Raw genomic sequence first — 15,114 nt, forward strand, 5'->3', positions numbered from 1 at the left:
TGGAGCTGCAAGTGGTGGGACTTGTATTCCTAACTCCTTCAGCTCCTCTAGGAAACTGCATAAGGTCCTCAGCCACACCCATTTTTGCACTCTTGGTATCTTCCCTAATTATCATTTCCCAGTGCTGTGAGTTTGAAGTTTTCTTTGGAGAAATTTTTGTTGTCCCACTAACTTTAATGAAGTCTGGAATGCTAGAAAGCATGATTGTCTTTCCAAGTCAGCTAAGAGTCTTTGGCAACTTTAAAACAAATAACAAATAGGATAAGATACCTGAACAGCTTTTAATGTCGCCAGAGAAACATATATGACGTCTATTGCTCTGTTTACAGAAAGTAGCAAAATATTTCCCAGAGTTTGCTCAATTGAGCCCAGAGCCAAAAATACCAACCATGTAACAGCAGTGAAACTCTGCCTTCTCTTTGGCCAGGCTGATGCAGTGAGATGCTCCTGCATTTAGCAGCATAAACCTGGTGGTCTTCAGCAATTGATTCTAATATTGCCCTGTAAATGAGGGTGACAGCAATGTAGTAGCTCAAAATAATGTCTTACCACATCCTTCCTAAGTACATCGTGCCTAGCATGTTGGGATTGTTCTATTATTAGATATCTTTACAGGAAATAGCAAATAATTTACTCAAGTTGTTTGTCTCATTCTCTAAATTGATCAGTGGCCAAAGAGAGTGGAGTGTGTGCGGATGCCCACTGGTAAATAGATGCTAAATCTCATCCAAAGCAAACAACCAAACAATATTCTAATAAATACTTCCTACTGTAGAGTTCATTAAAAACAACATCTTATTTCTGTCTTTCTGAATCAGAATCATGAAACTAGTGACAAAAAGCAGAAATTGTGGTTGTCTTGGTCACTGTTGCTGGGTACTTGAGGAACTACAAAAAGGCAGCACGGTAAAGCATGCTACCCTTCATGCTGTGGTGTTGCAGGACATCAAAGGAATATTTAAAATGAGTGAATATATTAAAAATCTACCTGCTACTTTTACAAGTACAACTTGACATATTGTGATACTTTATGTAATGTCTAACCCACAAAAGAGCCTGCTCTATATCAATTTTCAGATTTTCCCTAAAGGTTTAAAATAATATTTTCTGAGGTTATGAATTATTTCTGATTTGCTTTTGTCACATATTTGTTTGGTCAGAAACCACTATGAGTCCGAACTGACTCATTTATGGGAACCACTGAGTGTTGAAACATTTTGCAAATAAAATTATTTAGACTCAAATGCTGTCATTCCCTTTATTACTTATGTATAGTATAAGCATGCACAATCTGAAGGCAGATTCAACCCACAGTGACTTACTAAGAGAAAAATGTAAACCCCTCACATGACAATTATACTTCAAGTTTACTATGTTTTTCTTTCTCTGCTTCTTTTAAAAATGGTGATCTCTCTCTGTCTCATAATGATTCATGCCCCTGGGTACTTTGGCAATTTACATTGAAGCACACATCTGAATTTTACAAAGCAGACTCCTGTAATGCTCTGTAACTACTTTGCAACTACATTTGTTTTAAACATTCTATCTACAAATAACTTACACAGAAAACTAAAGATTTTATTTTATTAGATTTTTGTCAGTAAATGTGTTGCATTTTAACAAAATCTCTAAAACCATTTATGATATAGTTATCCAGTTCAATCTTGAGAAAGATTAAATTTGTGTGTTTAATACTCTGACTTGATACACTCAATATGTACATATCATCGTAGAGCTGTTGGATATTTTTCTAAGCAAGAGCTTGAAAAAAATAATGGTTGCTTGTCTGTGAACAAAACTTTCAGAGTTTCCACAGTATCTGACATTTGTAGCTACCATATATGCATAGGAAATTTATTTTGGATTAATTTACAGGGGCAAAAAGATAAGCCTCTAATAATCTCAGGTGAAATGCTGTCACTTTCCTCAGCCAGGACAGAACCTTGTGCTTGGGTGGTGATGTTGAGCAGGCTCCCAGCAGTGCCAGGTGCTCTCCAGTAAGGGGTGGTAGCATCTGCTTCTGAGAACCAGCCCTGGCTGTGCTTCAGCTGCCGGCGCCGAGAGAAACCTCAGCAGCAGAAAAAAGAACGGGGAAGTCTGTATGTAACATATGCAGGAGGCAGTGAACTGGATATTAATTTCCATATTTTGGGGGTTTTTTCTTTCTTTTACTCTTTTTTTTTCCCCCCTAAAAATGTGTTACAGTAACTGCTGATACTTGAAGAGGAATCTGCACAACAGTGCACATAAAGCACTTGGAATGCTTTGGAGCTGCTGCCATTAAAAAGCCCCTACAGTGTCAGTCGTGTTGAATCATGCAGGAATTTTAGATCTTACTCTGGGATAGCAAATACTTTTTGTGAGTATACAGAAATGATATTAAGCAATCTGTGTACTCGGAAGGTCCACAAAATTTTGATGAAGTGATAAATTGAATCCATCTGTTCTGAAACAACTCCATTTATGATCTCAGCAGAACAATGTATTTTCCATTTCCTGCAGTTTTGTAAATCTTGTTATCTAATCCAACTTTCAGTGAAGACAATTCTTTTTAACAATCATTTTACTGGAAGGTCTTTCTCCTCTCCCCTAAGAAATGGTCTGAACAGCCTGTGCACTACTTCTATCTGAATGCTCCTATAATTCCGAGTGCTTTTGGACACTATGTCCAAAACAGGAACGGGAAGGCCAAGGTGTGATTAGGTTTGCCAAGACTGCACATGAAAGTGTTGCAGGGCAGGGTTCAGAGGAGCAGAGTCCAGCTCACCTCCTGTGCAGTCCTGTGCCTCAGGTACGTAACCATTTCTCCAGCTGTATTCCTTATCTATTGCCTCACATTGCTGAAACTGGATTTAAATTCCTTTCCAAAATTCAGCCTGAAATCATCCTAACGGCTGGGCAGTCTCAGACAACACAGCCTTTCCTATTTTCCTGGCAATGTTGGAACAGGAGCTCAGTCACAGAAAGCTGTCGTGCTTGTGATGTGTGCTGAGCTGCTGCTCCCTCTGGGAGTCAATTGAAGCACATCACTCGGGCCTACGGAGAGGGGAGAGCACCAGCTGGCTGGCAGGACACAAATACAAATTGTATTTAGTTACTAAGGTGTTATTGCAGTAATGGTACGTCCATGGATGACTAACATGTGGCTGTCGCTGCAGGTAGCCAGGCACACACCTGCCTGCCATGGGCTGTGTGCGGTTGCCAGTGACTAACAGCTCACCAGATAAGCTTAATCCAAAAATCCATGGAAATCAGCATTTCTTTCTGCTGCTTCCAGTGAGCTTTGCACCGGACTTGATGCGTGGTAGAGCCAGGCTCCGTCTGAATTAGTGGCCATATGTTGGATGCTTGATGCTCTGAGGAATTGCTGCCAGCCCAGTGAGACTCCAGGGGAGCAGCCTGGGGATCCCAGCCCGAGGGGCAATGGAGACCCAGTGCTGTGGGACAATGACAGCCCAGCACTGTGGGGCAATGGAGGCCCAGCCCGCGGGGCAATGGAGGCCCAGCCCGTGGGGCAGTGGCAGCCCGGTGCTGTGGGGCAGTGGCAGCCCGGTGCTGTGGGGCAATGACAGCCCGGTGCTGTGGGGCAATGGAGGCCCAGCCCGTGGGGCAATGGCAGCCCGGTGCTGTGGGGCAATGATAGCCCAGCACTGTGGGGCAATGGCAGCCCGGTGCTGTGGGGCAATGGAGGCCCAGCCCGTGGGGCAATGGCAGCCCGCTGCTGTGGGGCAATGATAGCCCAGCACTGTGGGGCAATGACAGGCCAGCACTGTGGGGCAGTGGCAGCCCGGCCTGTGGGGCAATGGAGGCCCAGCCCGTGGGGCAATGGCAGCCCGGTGCTGTGGGGCAATGACAGCCCGGTGCTGTGGGGTAGTGGCAGCCCAGCACTGTGGGGCAGTGGCAGCCCGGTGCTGTGGGGCAATAGCAGCCGCCGGCGGGTTCCTCAGGTGCAGCCTGCTCAGGTCCCTTGCCCCCGGCCGCAGCCTGGCCGTGACCAGGGTGCGAGCCCTGCCAGAGCCACCACAGCAGCGGCCAGATGTAAAAAAAAGCTGCCCGTAAACTTTTGTATTTTTCAGCGTCTCGGACAGCAATTTGTTTCCGTCGCCGTACAGCGTGATCGCTGCCGGGGGGACACGCGGACCCTCCGACCTGTGCGGGACGGGGCCCCCAGACGCGGGGCGGGGCAGAAATGAGGGGGAGCCCCTCACGACGGGGGGGAGCCCCTCGCGCGGTCCCCTGGAGGTGCCGGCGGCGTTCCGCGCGCAGAGCAGAGGCAGGGGCAGGGGCAGGAGCACAAGCAGAGGCAGGAGGGGCGATGCCGCCGCGGTCCCGCCCTCGCCGCGCCAGGGAGGCTCCGCGGGCCCCAGAGACACCTCGGGCGGCAGGAGGAGGAGGAGGAGGAGGAGCAGAGCCTTCTCCCAGCCCCAGCCCCAGCCCCGACCCGCTGCCCGCTGCTGCTCCGCCGGCCGCAGGTGAGACCGCCGCGGGAGGGGCGATGTCCCCGCAGGGTGAGGGCTCGGGGGTCGCGCTGCGCGGGCCGCGACGTGGAGAGTGGAAGGCTCGATAGGTTTCCCGTATAATGCTTATTTACTACCTCGTGTGACACCAGTTGATACACTTGGGAACGGCGAACAAACGTTGAGGCCCATAAACGTTTTCTCCAAGTTTATTTCGCTCAGAAAAGGCGGATTTGGTAAAGCTGCGAGCCTGAGTATTGGCACATGAATGGAGAAGTTTGGAGGTGTCTTTTGCGTCACATACTAAGTGCTGGCTTGTTTTTAGTGGAGGGTATTTCAGATTCTATTTGGATTGCACTTTTTTAACACAGTAGGGCTCTAAACTGCTGAAGGAGGTGTTTAAATACCAGTGGGAGCTCAGAATATCAGCACAAGTTCGGTTTCCGTCTTTTTGCAGAAGTTTGGTTTGTACCTTGTTTTACTGCTGAATAGGTGAATTATTTCTAGTCTCCATGGGATGTGTTTTGGCATTTTTATAACAAGTGTTAATAAAGGGGTTAAAGCACTGTAAAACATGTAGCACAGAGTTGGATCACTGTTGCTGGGATGTGATGTTTGCCAGTGGCAGGTGAAGGATATCCTGGGACAGGGGCATGTCATCACCAGCCACCCGGACTGTACTCTGCTCTGTTAGGCCTGAGACTTCTCCCATCAGCAGTAAGGATGTGGTCAGCACAAGTGCTGAGAACTGGGCAGAGACACTTTGAAACCCTTTTTGGACATGCAAAGGAAATATGCAGTGTAATGTTTGAATTTGGTTCAGCATGGAAGTCCTCCTGTCAGATGTGTTATATTTTATTTGTGTTACTGAGAGCCTGACACACTTGGTTGTGGCCCAAGATCATGCTAAGTGCTGTGCAAATACAAGGTGGGGAAAATCCACACAAATGTACCTAAAAACTTTGGATTTGAGTCTGAAGTGGTTGAGATTTATTACAGGAAATAAAGCATCTGGGCACTGTAATATGAAAATTTCTCCATAGTAGGAAATAGGCTGTAAGTGTACCTGCTTTAGTGACCTTACTGCTTTCTGCTGAGATTCATGATAGAGGGGTTCAAGGGGTGGTGGGTTTTTGTTTGGTTGGTTTTTTTAATAGAAAAAGAAGTACCTGGGAACTTCTAAAAGGAACTCACCTCAAAAAAAGAAAAAAATAAAGAAATTAACTTGTTTACCTCTTTATATCTAAAAAGGAAAATTATTATGAAGAAATTCTGTAGCTATTATATATTTTGAAGATTAATAAGAAAAATTTCCAATACCGCTTTTAAGCATGCAGGATTCCAGGAAAGCAAGAGAAAAATTCCAGGAGGTTTAATGCTTGTGTCTAGGTCAAAAGTAAATACATTTTTTGCTTTAGGTGTCCTGATCTTTCAAATGCTTAAGTCCTGATGTGGAAGGATTTCTATGATCCCCTGTAAGGGGAAAAAGAATGTATTGAGGTGTATGGTACAACTAGTGATACCATGCACTCATGGTATGTTTGTGTTTGTACTGAATGAAATATTTCTGAAAAAAGTCTTCATTGGAGTGGGTGACATTAAAAACAGTATTTACCACACCTTGACAGTTCCCCCCCATCCAAAAGTGCGGAACAGAGACTGAGGGGTAAGTGCAATACCTCTCTGAAAACAGTAAGCCAATACAGATTTCTAATGACCATTACAGCATGTTAATTTTGCTTCCAGAAGCCATTAGTGACAGCAATTAGGGTCATTGGGGGTTCTTGCAAAGCAGCCATTAAACTTCTTGTATTTTTCTTAATGAAGCTAATGTCAGCACAATTAAGAGTAAACAAGGGAGAGACTTCATTCCCTAATGTACGTGGGTATTTCTGCCCTCACGGCTTGTGCTCAGTGAAAGAGCAGGTGCTGGTTGAGAGCTAATTAGTTTAAGGTGTAAGCCCAGGAATGATGATCCCTGTTTTCTGTTAAGGTGGATGTTTGTGTAGTTGCCAGTTGCTCTTAGATTAACAAACTAGAAAAAGACAGTATTCCCCATGGAGTTACAATAAAATCTCTAAATTGAAAACTTAGATTTATTCTTGTGTTACACTTTTGACTTGGGTTTAATGTTTCAGAATTTATTAAAATTACTTGTTCAGATTTTAACTTTATTATAAAGTCTGTAAAATACAGGGTGAAATACTTCACCCAGTTATTGTTTCCCTCAGTCTTATAGTTTGTGTTGAAGCTATATCTTATCTTTCTGAAAAAGGATCCAGACTACCTGGATTTGATTCAGATTAGTAGAATAACTCAGCATCTGCAAAGCTTCTGTTGCAATGACTCATTGCGATGTCATTTGGGATTTTTCTATATAGAAATACCTGCTGTTTAGGGTATATCGAGGAGTGTTTTACTGTCCTCGGGAGTCAGGCTGGGGCTGAGGTGTGTGGGAGCAGCTGGGCAGGAATGAGATGTGCTGTGGGTGCCATGGGCGCTGTCAAAGAGTTCCAGACCTTCCTTAAACCAACACGGCTTTTCGGGTGAAAGCCGTGACCTGCTTGAGCCAAAGATCTCTTTCCTTCCCCAATAAAACCCGGTCAGTATTACAGTTGTGAAGTGCAGTCTCTCTAAAGCACCATTTGAGGAGCTAACCTGTTATTTCCAAGGCTGAATACTGCATTAAGAGGGAGATAATCTATTAAACTAGCACCTGCAAAGTTTCAAGATGATTATTTGCTAAACTGACAGGATGTTACAGTGTGAAATAGTTTGTAAGCGCTGTGCAGTTAAATCATCTTGTTTTACAATAAGGAAGTGCAATTTCTTCCTCAGGCCATTACAGCGGACTTCAGGAAGAGTCTGTCTTGTGTTTGCAAAAATAATGAGTTTTATATTTTTCATTTTGAGAATAGTAAAGACATAGATCTTAGATTTTTTTTTCATACTCTTACAAAAACAGAACATTTTCATCTGGAAAAAAATGCTGTCTTAAAAATTAGGAGTTTTACAGCACTCTTATAATAAAAATCATTATTGTTATCTCCAGATTCTTGGAAATCACTTTAAATAACTGTTGTTGTTTGTCTTTCACCTCTAACACCATCCTGTCTTCCTGAGGCTCCTCAAATAGAATGCAGGCTCTGTCTTGTGGTGCTGAGCAGCAGGGTAGTCCATATATGCAGGCAGGAGGACAGCCATACATTGCATCTTTCCTTTGGAAGTGTTTTTCTTTGCTTAATAATAACATATGATAGCATAGCTATGCTGTAATGATATTTCCTGCACATCACGTGCAGGCTGTCTACTCCTGAATGTTACCTCTTCAGTTAATGAAATGAGGGTGTAAAAATGTAAAAAGTGGAATGATTTTGTCTAGGTTACTCAAAGATAAATAGCGGAATTTAAGTAGAACCTGTGGCTGCTGTTCCTTTTCTTTTTACCTCAGTACCTTGGAATTATGATGTGTGTCAAAGTGTGCCCTTCAAACAGCTTTGTTCTGTGTGGTGTCTTTTCAGTAGCACTTTTACAAAAAATAAACAAACCTCCTCCTCTGTAGCAGTCAAGCTGCTGTAAAAACCAAGCCAAGGCTTCAAGTCTTTTGGTGCTTTAAAGAAGAAACAAAGTCAAAGCTGGCTCTCCTGTGACAGCAGGGCTTTATATCTTTTATTCTAAGAGCTTCCTTCACAGCTAATGGCCAAAACGTTCCTCTCTTAACAGCTGTTCTGTAATCCTCTTTTCAGCATTAAAAGTAGCTTCTGGTTGGTAATTAGAGAGAAGGAACCAACAGGGTGTGTTTAACTTCTGTCTCAGGGCACAAAACTAAAGTGAATAAGCAATGATTCTAGTTAAAAACAGAAATAACAAAGATTACCATGACTGCAACTGGTGTTAAGTCAGAGGAAGAGGACGACTTTCTTTGAGCAGAGCAGGCTGTTTCTGGCAGCTCTCCCTCGAGTGCTGCGTGTGTGCTGTTCACTGCAGCGTCTGTGTTTGCTCTGCTCAGGCTGCTGCTGGGGCCTTCTGGCCAAGTGCAGTGAGGGAGGTGATTTCCAACCTCATTCCCCAGTGTCCTGCATCACTTAAGGCAGTGATGGGGCTTTATCCCACCACCTGCTCTGTGGGATGCACAGACAAGTACTGCAATGCAATGCAAGTTGTCATTCAGCCCACAACAAAAGCAATGCATTTTTTTGACATGTTCAGCAAGAAGAGCAGTAAATTTATTTTTTTTAATAATGCTGCCTTGTATATGGCTTGTTACAAAGCCACAAGCATAGTCTCAGAATCAATACAAAAATGTTTTAAAGGGCTTCAATAAAGTTGTCAGGTCTTAAGTCTGTGTGCTTTATTTCAAGGAAGGAGACACCACAGAAAGTGTTTTATAGGTGGACAAACGTAGAAATAGTTTACCTGTGATTGTATAATTTTGGGTTTGGGTTGTTACTTTTCACTCTATGAGTTTTTTTTTATGACTGATAATGATAAGTTAGCATTTCAGGGAGTAGAATAAAATTTTGCAGTAGGATGCTCTTCATTTATAATATACCCTGGATTTTAGTCAATATTTACTTATTTAATGTCCAGTCTGGGACATTTTCTGCTTTATTTATATAAAAATATATATTAATTCTGGGGGTTCTTTGAAAGAACTAGTTGATCAAAACACCTAGCAGTGACTAATTCTTACTTGAATACTGTTTTCCATCCAAGTAACCGAAGTGGTGAGGGAACAAACGTTCCAGTAGGATGACAGAACACGTGGAAGGGCTGGGCAAGGAGTGCAGCTGGGAAGGAGCTCACAAAGGTGGACTGGGACAGACTGAGCTCACTGAGGTTTATTCAAACTCAGCTGAAATGAATGGAAATAGGCAATAAAGCCCTGATCACTTAAATACCAGATATTCTTAGCATCTGGCTCACGTCAACCTGAGCCCATCTGCTGTGGTGTTTCAGCCTGGACCTGCTTGCTCAAACAAGCTCAGACTGTCAGCTGCGGGGAAAACCCCAGACTGGATCAAGTTGAGAGAGGATGAACTTTGTACTGAAGCTTTTCTGTGTGTCTTTCTCTTATTCCCTGTTATTGCTACTGAGTGCATGTGGGAATAAATAAAAAAAATAAGTCACAGTAGCACAAGAGAATTTTGGTTTCAATTTTCTCATTTGAAAGGAAGTTGGGGTACCGCTACTGATCTCACTCCTGACACTCTGCCTGACCTTCTGCTCCTCCTTTACTGGCAGTTTCAGCCATGAAGATGACAGGTATTTCGATGCCAAGGAAACAAACATTTATAAATTTGTGAGATATATGTTTCTTGGAATAAACTAATGTACCAGAAAATGTGTTAAATATATTCAGGCATTCCTGATAATTTTAATCAGGAATTCAGGTTTGAGTTTAAAATTTATCCTCTTCCAGATTTTACATGGCTACTAGTCACTTTGTATTCTTGTGAACAGATTGAGTTTTGGGGTTTTTTGGCCCAATTTTTCTCTGTTACAAAGTATCCACCTTGTTAATGAATTTAACGACTTTTCCTTTTTTCCCCAGCAAGGTCTTGTGTATATACAGGAGGGCACACCCTCTTTTGGGAACATCCTGGGAACTTTAAATCCCTTTCTGCTCACTTGTTATAATGTAATAACGACTCATGATGTTTGGATTAAAAAAGTGGTATTTTCCTAGAAATATATGGCTTAGAATATGAGCACAGAAGTAAGCACACTGAAAGCTGTGATTTTTATGGTGCAGCTAAGCTGGCTCAAGGAGCAGCTGTCACTAAAAGGCAGCAGCTCTGTTCACTTCCTGCCCCCGTGCTTCCACCCCGCCCTCAAGTCAGCACTGGTGCTCATCTGACCTGCTGCAGAGATGATTCATGAAGCTAAATGGACAAAACATAGGTTTTATTCATAGGATAAGCATTTTTTAAGTATGATTTTTTTTTTCCTCTGTAGGAACAGAACAACCAGGCTAGAGGAAGTTGTCAGAACACATTGTTGAACTTCTAGAGAGACAGGCAGGGACAACTCCCTCCTCATCAGTGGTGGCTGTACTGTAAAATTTGGCTCCTGGTTATCCAGGTAGTAAATTATACTTCTGAAACATGCTGGAAAAGTGACCTCTGTTTTGGTTGGAGGTATTGCTAGTTGAATTGTTATCCCAATTTCAGTATTTCTTAAGAGTGAGCTCTGTTCTTCTGTTTTATTTGTACAGCGGGAAATCAACACAAAAATATTTCACTGTAGTACTTTTTAAAAATCATCTATTTTTTGTCAAGTTCCTGAGAAGTATCCTGTTTTGAATTTAGTAGTTTTTACTTTTTATTTTTAGATTGCTAATTGTAACAATTACAAGCCCTCCATTCCCTCTTCCCTGAGGGTGCTGCAGTTTTAGAATAAGGCAGAAGATGCTTTGCAGCACTACAGCAGCAGTTGAGTTGATATTATATTGTGGTTTTCTTGAGACTGTGCAATGTCACGTGGGAAGATACTCAAAGCTAGGAGTTGCTCTGAAAAAGTGAGAACTTGATTTGATAACAGTGTGAACACCATGTTTAGGTTTCAAATAGTAAAACCCCAGTGTAGTTACTTGGTAAAAACAGTTTGATACAGTTTTTACAGTGCTGCAAAAGGTGAAATTCCACACGGGCTGTTTTATTTCCCCCAGCGAGCTGATGTGTTGATTGCTTGCATGTTCAGAGCTCACTTGTGGAGTTGTAGAACATGATTCAGTGACACAGGTTGTCAGTCTGAGCAGAGCTGCATGTGGGTGTTAATTGCTTTTGGTCAGGTGCAGACCAATTATTTAATGATGTTGTTAGATAAAGGAGATTAAATTGCCATTCATGAATAGTGTATTGGGAGTAAAAAGGGGGAAGTTTTGCTTTTCAAAATTCTGGACATATTTAAGCAAGAAATAATTGCTCTTTTATTAATTCTGTATTCCATAACCATTTGTCAAGCATGTTTACGCAGGGAATTTGGATCTAGTTGTAGCTAAACTGGTTTATCAGAGTAGCATTTAAACACTTGTTTTACATGTTGAATTAATTTCTGTCCTACTTTTATGCAGGCAGTTGTATTTCAAAATAGATTCTCCTGTACTTGTTTTAAACTGCATTGTTCATGGTTAGGCTTCTCCTGGAGTTCTCTGCTGCCAATAGAAACGTGTTTATGTAAAGATACATAAACATCTCTTGGTATAAATGAAGAAAACTAACCAAAACATCAGTTCTGAAGGCCACAGAATCCAAAATATTGTGCTTATTTCTTTTTATCTTTCTGAATGGCATCATTCTTTGTGACTGTGCATTTACACAGCCATTTTTTAAGAAGCAGTGGCCAAAAAAACTCCCAAACAACCAACTTACTAGTTGGTAGGTCTGAGGAGTGTTGGTTGCAGAAAGTATGGGAACTCTGGGAATTGGAAAGCCATGAAACAATTATGGCAGTTTTTTCATGCTATTAAAATGTTTTCATTAGAAACTGAAGGGTTTTCAAGAGGCGAAAAAAGTGAGATCAGGGGGAGTAGGAAGGATTTCTTTAACTGTGCACTGCCCTCACAGAAGTGGGTTGCAGGCACAGGAGACCTAATTATATTGTGTTATTGTTACATAATGATACTACAGTGGGCTTGGGAAGAACTTGCCCTGATCCAGAGTCAGGCTTGGGTTAGTGACATTGATGGGAGGGGACTCTGGAGATACCAGAAGGGAGAAGGCAGTGTATGTCTTCTGGATACTTGGTGCATTTTAAAAGCAGTTCTGAAGCAGCTGCTTAACACATTGGTTAATCAGGTTGTCCAGAAATACTTTTTAATTGCTGTAACCTGAACTGTGCTGTCAGAGCAGTGGCCTGGCAGTGAGCAGGGGAATTGTGCCGGTTCTGAGTGGGGAACAACTCCACTCCTCTTTCCAGCCTCCTGGTTGAATTTTAATAAGTTCTCTTTTTGTATGCAGGTTAGTGATGGTATCATCTCATTTGTGCCTTCTTTGCAAGACACCAACCAGCTGTATTTGTGTTCACCCTATATGCAAGTGCTTTAAGCACCTCAGGATTCTGGGTGCTGGCTCTCTGCACCCACTCACTGAGCCTGGACCTTGGGAACAGATGCCCTGGACATTAACATCAGCTCTGACTGTCTTTTTGAAGTAAACAAACATTCCTGGAGCCCCATGACCTAGAAATACTTTACTCGTAGAGGCATGAGATAGCTGACAATCAAAAAGACACAGAGCTAATAGTGGGGGGAATTTTTAAAGAAGTTTTCCAGGTGATGCTAGTGATTGCTGGTTAGTGCAAAACAAACTATACAGCATGCTGTTCATTGAATCTTTCTTCTTTGAAGTGTTCTTTAGGATTTGGTCAATGCTTCCCAGGGTTCCCATATTGCTGTTCCTGAACTCGACACCCCCAGCATGGGCTTTTCTTTGCTCTGTGAGAAGGATCCAAGCAGCCTTTGATTCCTGTTCCCTGTGCTGCTGTGTGACCCTCTGGCCAGTCACAGACCCTTGGGTGGTCTGTTGCATGGTTACCATACAATTTGAGTTCAGACCTGAAAAACTGGTTTTTAAATGCACGAACCACCTGTTTTGCTAGGGAACAGCCAGGTGATTGTGGATGAGCTTTGTTGGTGTCTTATTCAGCAGAGGAGGCTGAGTGCTGCTTCTTCCTCAGTGCAGTGCCATCCAGCCAGCCCTTCCCGTCTCCCCTTGTCACATGAAGGGCTGTTATGTGTAAAGAGCTTTAGTAATGTCCAGGAAAACTTCAGATATGTGATGGCTCCTGTGACAGCCACGAGGAATTAGTGATTACAGAGGAGAGCTGCTTTTGATAGCAGAGCTTCCTCCCCTCCTGAGCAGTGCACACAGGCTGCACAAATATCTTCTGACATAAATGTTTATTCTTACACTAGGGGAGCAATGTGGTAATTATGGCCACACAAGTTTCTAGACAATAACCTAAGAGGGTGGCTGCACAAAATGTTGTCGGGGGCAAGTTAAAATGCCTTAGTTATTACCTGTGTAGTGCTATCCAACATAAGGTAAATGTGAGACAAATTATTCTGCTTTTCTTTACAGGAAGCTGTCAGTTTGTACATTGGCAGTTACCATGGGAAATTTTACGTGCTATTAATCCTCATGTTTTAATTGATCTGCTGATAATTTGTTTGCGTAACTAGGTAGATAGTTTTCTTTAACTAGCCGTTAAAAAATCTTTAAGGGTAATTTGATAATTTGGACAGATCATTTGTACCATGCAAACTGTATTTTGTGCCTTTTTATTGGAAGAAAAGCCTGAGTCAGAATGATCTCAAGATGTAGTTTTCTCTAGTTCTAACCTGCTTGGGATGATTGCTTGTATTCCTATAAACTATTCATTGTTAATTCCTTTCTATGTTGCTATATAGCTAACAGCATGGAACATAGGCAACAGTGAATTTTATTCATCTGCCCTTTCTCTTTATAAAAAAGCCTTTTTATAATAACATGATAGTAACCTGAGGGGTTACTGCATCTTCCTTGCAGTATTGCCAAACATAGCTTTTGGTTATGAATTGTTTACAAAAAGAAAGAAGCCTTTCAGAACTGGTTGCTGCCTTCTCGCTTCTCTTACAAATTTTTATCATCTTTTGGCCCAAGGTAAGTTTTCTCTACAGTCAAATGCTAAAAGCTTTGTTTAAAACACAATTTTGTGATTCAGGGTCTGCTAACATTAATAGTCTGATAAAACACTAATGCTGTGTCAGTGGGCTTGAATATTCTTATATCTTCCTTCCAGTCTTAATGGAGAAGTCAGCAGACTTTAAAACATTTCTTAGGACCTTTAGTTTTTTACAAATGTTTCCCAATAATTTCAAGCATATTCGTTGAGGAAATATATGGGGAAGAGTATATGCTCTGTTCCTGGACTGTGCCATGGGGTTTTGTATTGATGCAGTTACCTTGGGTTTGTACTGTAGCTTGTTTGTGCAAGAGACTAATTTCTGGCCAGAACTAGACATACTGCCTGTTCAAAGTCAGAGTACTGACACAAATATCTGCCTTTATTGATGAGCTTCCTGGCTGTTCTTTTGTTTGACTTCTGCCAGAGTGAGAATCTGCCTATTTTTTGTGATTTCTTGACCCGCAGCCTGAGTTCCTTGATGCGTCATTCACTGAATCATCTCTGTTCCTCAGACTGACCTCCTCTTGATTCTTTCTGTGGGGTCATAAAACCAGGGCAAACTGGGACAGTCACTCAAGGGCTCAGAGGAGGAGCCAGTGCTGCTCTCTGGCTGCAAGGGGGGAGCCCCACTCGTGTCTGGTCTGTATCTGCCCTGGGGAGGTCGCTCAGCATCCCCTGGGAAACACAGTTTTGTGCTAATGTCCAGATCCATCTCAACCGAATGAGGAAATGTTAAAGGAAATTGATAAAATCTAACACCACATAGAAAATTTGATGTATTACTTATTATATTTGCTGTCATGAATATATTTTTCTACAGAATCTTAGGTTTTGTTTATTGTGGTTGATTTGAGTCCTTGCTTTATGCACAGTACAGATTTATTTCAGCCATGATGTTGATAAAGTGGACATCTAGTATTCATAGTACGTGTAAAATCTCTCTTATATGTAGGTTGTTTGATATGCAGCTTTGATTCTACTTTATTTT

General features: G+C 42.2%; 1 protein-coding gene across 1 annotated transcript in view; it reads left to right on the top strand.

Moving 5' to 3' along the window:
* Positions 1 to 4,395: 4,395 nt before the first annotated feature.
* The window catches only part of ADCY7 (adenylate cyclase 7), a 58,377-nt gene continuing 47,658 nt past the window's right edge, over positions 4,396 to 15,114 (top strand). The window contains 1 exon segment of the mRNA XM_033069458.1: positions 4,396 to 4,472. The gene's annotated coding sequence lies outside the window, so the exon portion shown is untranslated.

This window comes from Catharus ustulatus, chromosome 11, assembly GCF_009819885.2.
Source record: "Catharus ustulatus isolate bCatUst1 chromosome 11, bCatUst1.pri.v2, whole genome shotgun sequence".
Taxonomy (NCBI): Eukaryota; Metazoa; Chordata; class Aves; order Passeriformes; family Turdidae; genus Catharus; species Catharus ustulatus.